The sequence below is a fragment of the Lissotriton helveticus genome, chromosome 1_2 (assembly GCF_964261635.1).
Source record: "Lissotriton helveticus chromosome 1_2, aLisHel1.1, whole genome shotgun sequence".
In the NCBI taxonomy this organism is placed as follows: domain Eukaryota; kingdom Metazoa; phylum Chordata; class Amphibia; order Caudata; family Salamandridae; genus Lissotriton; species Lissotriton helveticus.
Genome location: NC_136058.1, coordinates 436,852,815 through 436,867,112, shown reverse-complemented (window position 1 = coordinate 436,867,112; position 14,298 = coordinate 436,852,815). Strand labels below are relative to the sequence as shown.

The 14,298-nt window shown below is 58.9% G+C and overlaps 1 protein-coding gene across 2 annotated transcripts in view; it reads right to left on the bottom strand.

Annotated features, from left to right (window-relative positions):
* Positions 1-13,705, bottom strand: part of LOC144807663 (uncharacterized) — a 42,841-nt gene extending 29,136 nt beyond the window's left edge. For both annotated transcript variants that reach the window (XM_078673295.1, XM_078673294.1), the window contains exon 1: positions 13,568-13,705. The gene's annotated coding sequence lies outside the window, so the exon portion shown is untranslated. The remainder of the gene's footprint in view (positions 1-13,567) is intronic.
* Between the last annotated feature and the right edge of the window lie 593 nt (positions 13,706-14,298).

Here is a 14,298-nt window from a genome sequence, read left to right as displayed (position 1 = left end):
TTAGCAAAAAAAGCATAAAAATCGGTCAGAAAAGTAAATCATAAGCTAAATATGTGAGCAAACAGACACAGTGGACTGTAGAAATGTAAATGTGCTAAACACCACATATGAGTAGGTACTCATGACGTATTAGGGTGGGAACCCGTGTAAATGCATAAGGACTATAACCTTTGCATAACTCCCTTTAAAAAAAAGTGAAGCTGACAGCGTCTGGGTAGGAACCCAAAACATAATGCACAGGAACTGACACCCTTGCATAGCTCCCAGGAGGGAGGGAGAACAAAAGTGTGCACCCCCTACATAGGGTAAACGGACAAAAAAGAGAGGTGTCCGTGTATGGACAACTGGTGTGGAGCTAACACACGATGCACAAATGTAAAGTGAAGGTTTGGGTAGGAACCCTAACACATGGGTGTGAACCCATGACTAAAATATGGGTAGGAACCCAAAAGTGTGGGTAAGTACCCAAAACAATGGATAGGAACCCATTAAGTTATCTCTTAGGAAAGAGATGCAAAAGGAACGCAGAAGGGACTGAGACCCTTGCGTAGATCCTCTGTAAGAGGCCAAACAAACAATACATGTGCGAATATGTGAAACTATGCGGTGAGCAAGTGGAAGTAAAACCATTAGTTGCCAAAAAGGTTTAATAACGAATTGACTAGAAACTCCTGTGTGACACTTCCAGATGAGATATAAAACATTGTGCACCGAAGGTACACTAAAAGTCAAAGTGTATGCACATGAGAGCGGGAGAAATATGAATCACAGTAAAGTGTAACAGAATAAACACTTCAAAATTTGAATATTGGAACCATCAGTGAAACATTAAACGCGAAGAAAATAAATACAGAATTACCAAAATAGTGATTCCCAACTTGCCACTAGATGGCAGTGTAGCTATGAAAAAGAAAATTGAAAACAGCTTAAAAAAAACACATTTTCTTCCAAAACATGTTTTCCACCAAAAAGGCTACAAATACGAAAGAACTGTCACTTGCGAATGCCACCTAGAAAAAAACAAACAAAAAAAACGAGTCCCTGAACGCTTTAACGCTCACCGGTGATGTGAAGAGCTGGTCAAATGCATCCAATGTAGTGTTGCTCATGAGTGCAGTGTTGTTATTCCAAAACAAACTGCACATATCCACTTGTCGAAATGCAGATGGTTAAGAGAGGATGGCAGCAACCTACAAGAGACGTCGGCCGCATGAAAATACAGCATTCAACAAAATGTTATGTGAAGATGCGGCTTCACTAGCGAAGTGAAAATACACATGCAAGGTGAGGTTTCACTTGCGAGGAGTGGTGTCGAATCAACAAAGCACTTAGTACTTGTAAAAACAAGAAGTCATTACCACAACTAGAGATTGTGCGCATCGTTGAAAACATGTCATGTCATAACCCCTTACAGTGGAAAGACGCGCTTCATACCTCATTGTCCCAAAACTGGACAAACTTTATTAATCCAGAAACGAACAGGTAATAGGCAGACAGCATTAAAAAAATGGAGTCAGGCACAAGATGGTGGCACGCTCGTAGACGTGAATGCCGAGTGGCTTCAGACACGCTCTTGCTGTGAGGCATCCAACAGCAGCACTGGTGTCTGCCAAGCAGGGAAAACGTCATGAATGGCTCCACAGGTGGTACAAGCGAAGAGGTGAGGAGCGCGCGCTGACTTCAAAGTTTTGAAGAGCAGGGTGGCAGTTATTACCGGCTCCATGGTGCTGACTCTGTTTTCAAAGGAATCCAAATCGCCATAGTAGGATTGGGTTGATCTATCCAAACAGTGTAGCTGAAACATTCAGGCAGACTAAATTAGCACGACTTAAGAAGCCACACGAGTACAGGCTGTACCTCTGTAGACACAGCAGTAACCGGCAGAGACTTGAACAATGTAGACAACCTCTATGCAGAACTCCCAGGCATCCATGTGAGGTCGTAGTGAAACAGTCTCAACGCTAAGTCACTGACGCTAAGGTACACTGGTAGACATGTTCTCCACTCTGAGGGCAAAAGTGTGGAAACAGACACACACCTGAAGAGACACACTTCTTCACCAGACAGTGTGTAAGCGTGATGATGGCAGACTCACCACCAAGACGTATGCGTTGGCAGGCTTGAAGAAAGATAGGCTTACCCTCAGATGAAGGCACAGCACAGGATGAGCCAAGACTTGATGAGTTATGGGCTTACTCTCACTGAGGGCACAGCACCAATGCAGACGTTAGTAGGCTCTCCAGACGAACAGGAACAACTGGCAGACTGCTGTGGGCGACCGATGGGAGGTCACTGGTGGGCAGCAAAACACACAAGATGATGGACGGAATGTTGCACAATGGCAAAACATTCACCCCCAGTCACTGGTAGAGTCAGGATGCCAGTTGGGGTAACTTGACTTAAGTTGCAGGATATTCTGTATTTTAACTTGCTTGAAGTCCTTGTAGAGGTGACAGATGTAGGTTCTTTTAAAGATCGTCGCCACGTCGCCACGTCGCCAAATTGTAATGATCATGTCCACAAGTGATCATGTAGTTTAAAGATGGGTTTTTTCAGGATAGTTACAAGATGATAAGCAGATAGGAACAAGACCACAGGGAGACCCCACCAGGAGCAGCCAGCATGCTGCTCAGCCCAGCCAGCTGTGGCTATTTGACTCCCAACATTCTGTGAAGTGACATCACATGAGGATTCCACAGAGACGGGAGGCATAACATGGGAGTCAAGATACAACATACTCGTACAATCTTACAGAGTATTCCACATTCTATCCTATGGGACAGATAGCCTTTCAAAAGTGAGAAACGAATGACGCTGTAGTTCACCATCTGGACATGTCACACACACCAGGACATGTACTACTTTTCAAATACACTGCATCCTGCCCATAGGGGCACCTTGGACCTACCTTAGGGGTGCCTTACATGCAATAAAAGCGAAGGTTAGGGCTTGGCAAGAGGGTGCCCTTGCCAAGTCGATCTGGCAGCCACAACTGAGCGCATACACTGCAGTGGCAGGTCTATGACACCTTTAAAATGCTGCTGGTGTGGGTGGCACAATCAGTGCTGCAGGCCCACCCTCAACATTTGATTTACAGGCCCTGGGAACACACATTGTACTGTACTACAGACTTACTAGTAAATCAAATATGACAATCATGGAAACACCAATCCATTACACAATTTACAATAGGAGCACTTGCACTTTAACAATGGACAGCAGTGAGAAAGTGCCCGGAGACACTAAACCAGCAAAAACAGAAAAAAAAACAGGAGGTCAGAACGCAAAAAAACAGGGGAAACACATCAAAAGATTCACCAAAAGATGCCAGGTCTAACGCTGGGGACTTTACACATACACATATTATGCTTTTCACTACTTCAACAGATTGGCACATAGAATGACAGGGGGTAAGAGAAGCCATCAGTTTTGGAATTCCTCAACATCTATAACAACCAATCACATTGAGGCCCAACATAGCGATAAGGGTTGATGATGTTATCAACAGCAGCGGTGTCCCCTCCTTGACAGTCTTCACAGAAAACGTTGTACATTTAAGCAGCAGGGATGGTGCGGGGTCAGTAATGGGGGCAGCAGGGCTGGTGGGGGGTCAGTAATGGGGGCAGCAGGTCTGGTCGGGGGTCAGTAATGGGGCAGCAGGGCTGGTGGGGGTCAGGAATTGGGGCAGCAGGGCTCGTTGGGGGTCAGTAATGGGGCAGCAGGGCTGGTGGGGTCGGTAGTGATGTCAGCATGGCTGGTGGGGGGTCAGTAATGGGTGCAGCAGGGCTGGTTGGGGTCAGTAATGGGGTCAGCAGGGCTGGTCGGGGTCAGTAATGGGGGCAGCAGGGCTTGTGGGGTCAGTAATGGGGCAGCAGGGCTGGTGGGGGGTCAGTAATGGGCACAGCAGGGCTGGTGGGGGGTCAGTAATGGGGTCAGCAGGGCTGGGGAGGTCAGTAATGAGTGCAGCAGGGCTGGTGGGGGTCAGTAGTGACGTCAGCATGGCTGGTGGGGGTCAGTAGTGACGTCAAAAGGGCTGGTGGGAGTCAGTAGTGACGTCAGCAGGGCTGGTGGGGGTCAGTAGTGACGTCAGCAGGGCTGGGGGGGTCAGTAATGGGGCAGCAGGGCTGGGGAGGTAATGGGGTCAGCAGGGCTGGTGGGGGGTCAGTAGTGGGGTCAGCAGGGCTGGTGGGGTCAGTAGTGGGGTCAGCAGGGCTGGGGGGTCAGTAATGGGGGCAGCAGGGCTGGTGGGGGTCAGTGGTGACGTCGGCATGGCTGGTGGGGGTCAGTAGTGACGTCAGGAGGGCTGGTGGGGGTCAGTAGTGACGTTAGCAGGGCTGGTGGGGGTCAGTAGTGACGTCAGCAGGGCTGGTGGGGGTCAGTAATGGGGCAGCAGGGCTGGGGGGTCAGTAGTGACATCAGCAGGGCTGGTGGGGGTCAGTAGTGACATCAGCAGGGCTGGTCGGGGGTCAGTAGTGACGTCAGCAGGGCTGGTGGGGGTCAGTAGTGACGTCAGCACGGATGGTGGGGGTCAGTAGTCAAATCAGCATGGCTGGTGGGGGTCAGCAGTGACGTCAGCAGGGCTGGTTGGGGTCAGTGATGACGTCAGCAGGGCTGGTCGGGGGTCAGTAGTGACGTCAGCAGGGCTGGTGGGGGTCAGTAGTGACGTCAGCAGGGCTGGTCGGTGGTCAGTAATGATGTCAGCAGGGCTGGTGGGGGTCAGTAGTGACGTCAGCACGGATGGTGGGGGTCAGTAGTGACGTCAGCATGGCTGGTGGGGGGTCAGTAGTGACGTCAGCACGGATGGTGGGGGTCAGCAGTGACGTCAGCAGGGCTGGTTGGGGTCAGTAGTGACGGCAGCAGGGCTGGTGAGGGTCAGTAGTGACGTCAGCAGGGCTGGTCGGGGGTCAGTAGTGACGTCAGCAGGGCTGGTGGGGGTCAGTAGTGACATCAGCAGGGCTGGTCGGGGGTCAGTAGTGACATCAGCAGGGCTGGTCGGGGGTCAGTAGTGACGTCAGCACGGATGGTGGGGGTCAGTAGTGAAATCAGCATGGCTGGTGGGGGTCAGCAGTGACGTCAGCAGGGCTGGTTGGGGTCAGTGGTGACGTCAGCAGGGCTGGTCGGGGGTCAGTAGTGACGTCAGCAGGGCTGGTGGGGGTCAGTAGTGACGTCAGCAGGGCTGGTGGGGGGGGTCAGTAGTGACGTCAGCATGGATGGTGGGGGTCAGCAGTGACGTCAGCAGGGCTGGTTGGAGTCAGTAGTGACATCAGCAGGGCTGGTGGGGGTCAGTAGTGACGTCAGCAGGGCTGGTCAGGGGTCAGTAGTGACGTCAGCAGGGCTGGTGGGGGTCAGTAGTGACGTCAGCACGGATGGTGGGGGTCAGTAGTGACGTCAGCATGGCTGGTGGGGGGTCAGTAGTGACGTCAGCACGGATGGTGGGGGTCAGTAGTGACGTCAGCAGGGCTGGTGGGGGTCAGTAGTGATGTCAGCAGGGCTGGTCGGGGGTCAGTAGTGACGTCAGCAGGGCTGGTGGGGGTCAGTAGGGACGTCAGCACAGATGGTGGGGGTCAGTAGTGACGTCAGCATGGCTGGTTGGGGGTCAGTAGTGACGTCAGCACGGATGGTGGGGGTCAGCAGTGACGTCAGCAGGGCTGGTTGGGGTCAGTAGTGACGTCAGCAGGGCTGGTGAGGGTCAGTAATGGGGGCAGCAGGGCTGGTGGGGGTAAGTAATGCCCGCAGGGCTGGTGAGGGTCAGTAATGGGGTCACCAGGGCTAGTCGGGGGTCAGTAGTGGGGTCAGCAGGGCTGGGGGTCAGTAATGGGGGCAGCAGGGCTGGTGGGTGTCAGTAGTGACGTCACCAGGGCTGGTGGGGGTCAGTAGTGGGGTCACCAGGCCTAGTCGGGAGTCAGTAGTGGGGTCAGCAGGGCTGGGGGTCAGTAATGGGGGCAGCAGGGCTGGTGGGGGTCAGTAGTGGGGTCACCAGGGCTAGTCGGGAGTCAGTAGTGTCGTCAGCAGGGCTGGGGGGTCAGTAATGGGGGCAGCAGGGCTGGTCGGGGGTCAGTAGTGACGTTAGCAGGGCTGGTGGGGTGTCAGTAGTGACGTCACCAGGGCTGGTGGGGGTCAGAAGTGGGGTCAGCAGGGCTGGTCGGGGGTAAGTAGTGGGGTGAGCAGGGCTGGTGGGGGTCAGTAGTGATGTCATCAGGGCTGGTGGGGGGTCAGTAATGGGGTCACTAGGGCTGGTAGGGGTCAGTAGTGATGTCAGCAGGGCTGGTGGGGGATCAGTAGTGACGTCAGCAGGGCTGGTGGGGGTCAGTAGTGGGGTCAGCAGGGCTGGTGGGGGTCAGTAATGGGTCAGCAGGGCTGGTGGGGGTCAGTAGTGACGTCAGCAAGGCTGGTGGGGGGTCAGTAGTGTGGTCAGCAGGGCTGGTCGGGGTCAGTAATGGGGTCAGCAGGGCTGGTGGGGGTCAGTTGTGGGGTCAGCAGGGCAGGTGGGGGTCAGTAGTGAGGACAGCAGGGCTGGTGGGGGTCAGTAATGGGTCAGCAGGGCTGGTGGGGGTCAGTAATGGGGTCAGCAGGGCTGGTGGGGGTCAGTAATGGGGTCAGCAGGGCTGGTCGGGTCAGTAATGGGGGCAGCAGGGCTGGTCGGGGGTCAGTAGTGGGGTCAGCAGGGCTGGTGGGGGGTCAGTAATGGGGTCAGCAGGGCTGGTGGGGTGTCAGTAGTGATGTCACCAGGGCTGGTGAGGGTCAGTAGTGGGGTCAGCAGGGCTGGTCGGGGGTCAGTAGTGGGGTCAGCAGGGCTGGTGGGGGTCAGTAGTGACGTCAGCAGGGCAGGTGGGGGGACAGTAATGGGGTCACCAGGGCTGGTAGGGGTCAGTAGTGACATCAGCAGGGCTGGTGGGGGTCAGTAGTGACGTCAGCAGGGCTGGTGGGGGGTCAGTAGTGGGGTCAGCAGGGTTGGCGGGGGTCAGAAAAGGGTCAGCAGAGATGGTGGGGGTCCGTAGTGACGTCAGCAGGGCTGGTGGGGGTCAGTAATGGGGTCAGCAGGGCTGGTGGGGGTCATTCATGGGGTCAGCAGGGCTGGTTGGGGTCAGTAATGGGGGCAGCAGGGCTTGTCGGGGGTCAGTAGTGGGGTCAGCAGGGCTGGTGGGGGGTCAGTAATGGGGGCAGCAGGGCTGGTGGGGTGTCAGTAGTGACGTCACCATGGCTGGTGGGGGTCAGTAGTGGGGTCAGCAGGGCTGGTCGGGGGTCAGTAGTAGGGTCAGCAGGGCTGGTGGGGGTCAGTAGTGACATCAGCAGGGCTGGTGGGGGTCAGTAATGGGGTCACCAGGGCTGGTAGGGGTCAGAAGTGACGTCAGCAGGGCTGGTGGGGGTCAGTAGTGACGTCAGCAGGGCTGGTGGGGGTCAGTAGTGGGGTCAGCAGGGCTGGTTGGGGTCAGTAATGGGTCAGCAGGGCTGGTGGGGATCAGTAATGGGGTCAGCAGGGCTGGTGGGGGTCAGTAGTGGGGTCAGCAGGGCTGGTGGGGGTCAGTAATGGGTCAGCAGGGCTGGTGCGGGTCAGTAGTGACGTCAGCAGGGCTGGTGGGGGTCAGTAATAGGTCAGCAGGGCTGGTGGGGGTCAGTAATGGGGTCAGCAGGGCTGGTCGGGGTCAGTAATGGGGGCAGCAGGGCTGTTCGGAGGTCAGTAGTGGGGTCAGCAGGCTGGTGGGGGTCAGTAGTGACGTCAGCAGGGCTGGTGGGGGTCAGTAGTGACGTCAGCAGGGCTGGTGGGGGTCAGTAGTGACGTCAGCAGGGCTGGTGGGGGTCAGTAGTGATGTCAGCAGGCCTGGTGGGGGTCAGTAGTTACGTCAGCAGGGCTTGTCGGTGTCAGTAATGGGGTCAGCAGGGCTGGTGGGGGTCAGTAGTGACGTCAGCAGGGCTGGTGGGGGTCAGTAGTGGGGTCAGCAGGGCTGGTGAGTGTCAGTAGTGGGGTCAGCAGGGCTGGTCGGGGGTCAGTAGGGACGTCAGCGGGGCTGGTGGGGGTCAGTAGTGACATCAGCAGCGCTGGGGGGGTCAGTAATGGGGCAGCAGGGCTGGGGCGGTCAGTAATGGGGTCAGCAGGGCTGGTGGGGGGTCAGTAGTGGGGTCAGCAGGGCTTGTCGGGGTCAGTAATGGGGGCAGCAGGGCTGGTGGGGGTCAGTAGTGACGTCAGCTGGGCTGGTGGGGGTCAGTAATGGGGTCAGCAGGGCTGGTGGGGGTCAGTAATGGGGGCAGCAGGGCTGAGGGGTCAGTAGTGGGGTCAGCAGGGCTGGGGGTCAGTAGTGACGTCAGCAGGGCTGGGGGGGTCAGTGGTGACGTCAGCAGGGCTGGTGGGGGTCAGTAGTGACATCAGCAGGGATGGTGGGGGTCAGTAGTGGGGTCAGCAGGGCTGGTGGGGGTCAGTAGTGACATCAGCAGGGCTGGTGGGGGTCAGTAGTGGGTTCAGCAGGGCTGGGGGGGGTCAGTAATGGGGGCAGCGGGGTTGGTGCGGGTCAGTAGTGACGTTAGCAGGGCTGGGGGGGTCAGTAGTGATGTCAGCAGGGCTGGGGGGGTCAGTAACGGGGGCAGCAGGGCTGGTGGGGGGTCAGTAGTGGGGTCAGCAGGGCTGGTGGGGGGTCAGTAGTGACGTCAGCAGGGCTGGGGGGTCAGTAATGGGGCAGCAGGCCTGGGGGAGTCAGTAATGGGTCAGCAGGGCTGCTGGGGGTCAGTAGTGATGTCAGCAGGGCTGGTGGGGGTCAGTAGTGACGTCAGCAGGGCTTGTCGGTGTCAGTAATGGGGTCAGCAGGGCTGTGGGGGTCAGTAGTGACGTCAGCAGGGCTGGTGGGGGTCAGTAGTGGGGTCAGCAGGGCTGGTGGGTGTCAGTAGTGGGGTCAGCAGGGCTGGTCGGGGGTCAGTAGGGACGTCAGCAGGGCTGGTGGGGGTCAGTAGTGACGTCAGCAGCGCTGGGGGGTCAGTAATGGGGCAGCAGGGCTGGTGAGAGGTCAGTAGTGGGGTCAGCAGGGCTGGTCAGGGTCAGTAATGGGGGCAGCAGGGCTGGTGGGAGTCAGTAGTGACGTCAGCAGGGCTGGTGGGGCTCAGTAGTGGGGTCAGCAGGGCTGGTGGGGGTCAGTAATGGGGGCAGCAGGGCTGGGGGGTCAGTAGTGGGGTCAGCAGGGCTGGGGGGGTCAGTGGTGACGTCAGCAGGGATGGTGGGGGTCAGTAGTGGGGTCAGCAGGGCTGGTGGGGGTCAGTAGTGGGGTCAGCAGGGCTGGTGGGGGTCAATAGTGACATCAGCAGGGCTGGTGGGGGGCAGTAGTGGGGTCAGCAGGGCTGGTGGGGGTCAGTAGTGGGTTCAGCAGCGCTGGGGGGGGTCAGTAATGGGGGCAGCAGGGCTTATGCGGGTCAGTAGTGACGTTAGCAGGGCTGGGGGTTCAGTAGTGACGTCAGCAGGGCTGGGGGGGTCAGTAACAGGGGCAGCAGGGCTGGTGGGGGTCAGTAACGGGGGCAGCAGGGCTGGTGGGGGTCAGTAGTGGGGTCAGCAGGGCTGGTGGGGGTCAGTAGTGACGTCAGCAGGGCTGGTGGGGGTCAGTGGTGACGTCAGCAGGGCTGGGGGGGTCAGTAATGGGGCAGCAGGCCTGCGGGGTCAGTAATGGGGTCAGCAGGGCTGGGGGGTCAGTAATGGGGTCAGCAGGGCTGGTGGGGGGTCAGTAATGGGGTCAGCAGGGCTGGTGGGGTCAGTAGTGGGGTCAGCAGGGCTGGTGAGGGTCAGTAGTGGGGTCAGCAGGGCGGGGGATCAGTAATGGGGGCAGCAGGGCTGGTGGGGGTCAGTAGTGACGTCAGCATGGCTGGGGGGGGTCAGTAGTGACGTCAGGAGGGCTGGTGGGGGTCAGAAGTGACGTCAACAGGGCTGGTGGGGGTCAGTAGTGGGTCAGCAGGGCTGCTGGGGGGTCAGTAGTGGGGTCAGCAGGTCTGGTGGGGGTCAGTAATGGGGGCAGCAGGGCTGGTGCAGGTCAGTGGTGATGTCAGGAGGGCTGGTGGGGGTCAGTAGTGACGTTAGCAGGGCTGGTGGGGGTCAGTAGTGACGTCAGGAGGGATGGTGGGGGTCAGTAGTGACGTTAGCAGGGCTGGTGCGGGTCAGTAGTGACGTTAGCAGGGCTGGTGGGGGTCAGTAGTGACCTCACCAGGGCTGGTGGGGGTCAGTAGTGGGGTCAGCAGGGCTGGGGGGGGTCAGTAATGGGGTCACCAGGGCTGGTGCGGGTCAGTAGTGGCGTCAGCAGGGCTGGTGGGGGTCAGTAATGGGCAGCAGGGCTGGTGCGGGTCAGTATTGACGTCAGCAGGGCTAGTGGGGGTCAGTAGTGACGTCAGCAGGGCTGGGGGGTCTGTAGTGACGTCAGCAGGGCTGGGAGGTCAGTAGTGACGCCAGCAGGGCTGGTGGGGGTCAGTAGGGATGTCAGCACAGACGGTGGGGGTCAGTAGTGACGTCAGCAGGGCTGGTGGGGGTCAGTAGTGACGTCAGCACGGATGGTGGGGGACAGTAGTGACGCCAGCAAGGCTGGTGGGGGTCAGTAGTGACGTCAGCAGGGCTGGGGGGCCAGTGGTGACGTCAGCAGGGCTGGTGGGGGTCAGTAGTGACGTCAGCAGGGCTGGTGGGGGTCAGTAATGGGGCCAGCAGGGCTGGTGGGGGTCAGTAGTGGGGCCAGCAGGGCTGGTGGGGGTCAGTAGGGACGTCAGCACAGATGGTGGGGGTCAGTAGTGACGTCAGCAGGGCTGGTGGGGGTCAGTAGTGACGTCAGCACGGATGGTGGGGGACAGTAGTGACGTCAGCAGGGCTGGTGGGGGGTCAGTAGTGGGGCCAACAGGGCTGGTGGGGGTCAGTAGTGACGTTAGCAGGGCTGGGGGTTCAGTAGTGACGTCAGCAGGGCTGGGGGGGTCAGTAACAGGGGCAGCAGGGCTGGTGGGGGTCAGTAACGGGGGCAGCAGGGCTGGTGGGGGTCAGTAGTGGGGTCAGCAGGGCTGGTGGGGGTCAGTAGTGACGTCAGCAGGGCTGGTGGGGGTCAGTGGTGACGTCAGCAGGGCTGGGGGGGTCAGTAATGGGGCAGCAGGCCTGCGGGGTCAGTAATGGGGTCAGCAGGGCTGGGGGGTCAGTAATGGGGTCAGCAGGGCTGGTGGGGGGTCAGTAATGGGGTCAGCAGGGCTGGTGGGGTCAGTAGTGGGGTCAGCAGGGCTGGTGAGGGTCAGTAGTGGGGTCAGCAGGGCGGGGGATCAGTAATGGGGGCAGCAGGGCTGGTGGGGGTCAGTAGTGACGTCAGCATGGCTGGGGGGGGTCAGTAGTGACGTCAGGAGGGCTGGTGGGGGTCAGAAGTGACGTCAACAGGGCTGGTGGGGGTCAGTAGTGGGTCAGCAGGGCTGCTGGGGGGTCAGTAGTGGGGTCAGCAGGTCTGGTGGGGGTCAGTAATGGGGGCAGCAGGGCTGGTGCAGGTCAGTGGTGATGTCAGGAGGGCTGGTGGGGGTCAGTAGTGACGTTAGCAGGGCTGGTGGGGGTCAGTAGTGACGTCAGGAGGGATGGTGGGGGTCAGTAGTGACGTTAGCAGGGCTGGTGCGGGTCAGTAGTGACGTTAGCAGGGCTGGTGGGGGTCAGTAGTGACCTCACCAGGGCTGGTGGGGGTCAGTAGTGGGGTCAGCAGGGCTGGGGGGGTCAGTAATGGGGTCACCAGGGCTGGTGCGGGTCAGTAGTGGCGTCAGCAGGGCTGGTGGGGGTCAGTAATGGGCAGCAGGGCTGGTGCGGGTCAGTATTGACGTCAGCAGGGCTAGTGGGGGTCAGTAGTGACGTCAGCAGGGCTGGGGGGTCTGTAGTGACGTCAGCAGGGCTGGGAGGTCAGTAGTGACGCCAGCAGGGCTGGTGGGGGTCAGTAGGGATGTCAGCACAGACGGTGGGGGTCAGTAGTGACGTCAGCAGGGCTGGTGGGGGTCAGTAGTGACGTCAGCACGGATGGTGGGGGACAGTAGTGACGCCAGCAAGGCTGGTGGGGGTCAGTAGTGACGTCAGCAGGGCTGGGGGGCCAGTGGTGACGTCAGCAGGGCTGGTGGGGGTCAGTAGTGACGTCAGCAGGGCTGGTGGGGGTCAGTAATGGGGCCAGCAGGGCTGGTGGGGGTCAGTAGTGGGGCCAGCAGGGCTGGTGGGGGTCAGTAGGGACGTCAGCACAGATGGTGGGGGTCAGTAGTGACGTCAGCAGGGCTGGTGGGGGTCAGTAGTGACGTCAGCACGGATGGTGGGGGACAGTAGTGACGTCAGCAGGGCTGGTGGGGGGTCAGTAGTGGGGCCAACAGGGCTGGTGGGGGTCAGTAGTGGGGCCAGCAGGGCTGGTGGGGGACAGTAGTGACGTCAGCAGGGCTGGGGGGTCTGTAATGACGTCAGCAGGGCTGGGAGGTCAGTAGTGACGCCAGCAGGGCTGGTGGGGGTCAGTAGGGACGTCAGCACAGATGGTGGGGGTCAGTAGTGACGTCAGCAGGGCTGGTGGGGGTCAGTAGTGACGTCAGCACGGATGGTGGGGGACAGTAGTGACGCCAGCAAGGCTGGTGGGGGTCAGTAGTGACGTCAGCAGGGCTGGGGGGCCAGTGGTGACGTCAGCAGGGCTGGCGGGGGTCAGTAGTGGGGCCAGCAGGGCTGGTGGGGGTCAGTAGGGACGTCAGCACAGATGGTGGGGGTCAGTAGTGACGTCAGCAGGGCTGGTGGGGGTCAGTAGTGACGTCAGCACGGATGGTGGGGGACAGTAGTGACGTCAGCAGGGCTGGTGGGGGGTCAGTAGTGGGGCCAGCAGGGCTGGTGGGGGACAGTAGTGACGTCAGCAGGGCTGGGGGGTCTGTAGTGACGTCAGCAGGGCTGGGAGGTCAGTAGTGACGCCAGCAGGGCTGGTGGGGGTCAGTAGGGACGTCAGCACAGATGGTGGGGGTCAGTAGTGACGTCAGCAGGGCTGGTGGGGGTCAGTAGTGACGTCAGCACGGATGGTGGGGGACAGTAGTGACGTCAGCATGGCTGGTGGGGGGTCAGTAGTGACGTCAGCAGGGCTGGTGGGGGTCAGTAGTGATGTCAGCAGGGCTGGGGGGTCAGTAGTGACGTTAGCACGGATGGTGGGGGTCAGTAGTGACGTCAGCATGGCTGGTGGGGGTCAGTATTGACGTCAGCAGGGCTGGTGGGGGTCAGTAGTGACGTCAGCAGGGCTGGTGGGGTCAGTAGTGACGTCAGCAGGGCTGGTGGGGGTCAGTAGTGACGCCAGCAGGGTTGGGGGGGGTCAGTAGTGACGTCAGCAGGGCTGGTGGGGGTCAGTAGTGACGTCAGCAGGGCTGGGAGGTCAGTAGTGACGTCAGCAGGGCTGGTGGGGGTCAGTAGTGACGTCAGCAGGGCTGGTGGGGGTCAGTAGTGACGTCAGCAGGGCTGGGAGGTCAGTAGTGACGTCAGCAGGGCTGGTGGGGGGTCAGTAGTGACGTCAGCAGGGCTGGTGGGGGTCAGTAGTGACGTCAGCAGGGCTGGGGGTCAGTAGTGACGTCAGTGATGGGCCCTGGTCTCCCTCAGACTCACCTCCTCGGTCCCTCCTCCTCTCTCCTCTCGGGTATCTCCGGCGGGGAAAGCTCCGAGTCTGAAGCGATCCTGAGACCAGAGGGAGCTCAGGGCCACGATAACCTTTCGAAGGACATGCGCGGGGTCAGGTACTCGTTCACTGCGCACGCGCACAGCGCGGTACACTAATCACTCATGGTGCCTGTTTACAGCAGGAATGGAAATCCGCGGCGGCTCTACTGCGCATGTTTGCAAAACAGATACTAATTCCTACACCTGTACTGCGCATGCCCACAGCAGGTTTTGGGTCGCTCACGGTTGTACTGCGCATGTGCTAAATACGGTACCTTCCTAAGTGACGGCTCTTCTGCGCATGCCCACTGTAGGTCTACTACTCACTCACGGTCGCAGTGCATGTGCCCAGAGCTCTTCGGGCCGCGGTAGTGCTACGCATGCGCAGATGTGTTATCTCTCCATGGCTGTACTGCGCATGTCCGCAGCAGTTACACTAACCACCCACTGTTTTTGCTTGCCCCAGAGATTGTTTTATTTCTTTCTTTTATCTTTACAGCGCCCGGAGGGGCTGCAGCGCTTTAACATTGACACGTGTTGTTATGTGGAAGGTGCATGATATGGTCAGCACAGCTGCAGGTAATGACAGAGGCTGGAAGTGCATCAGATGCATCACAAACACAATCTACACCATGGGTCAAAGGTCGAGGTGGCGCCAGAGTGAGCTCTACTTCACTCCA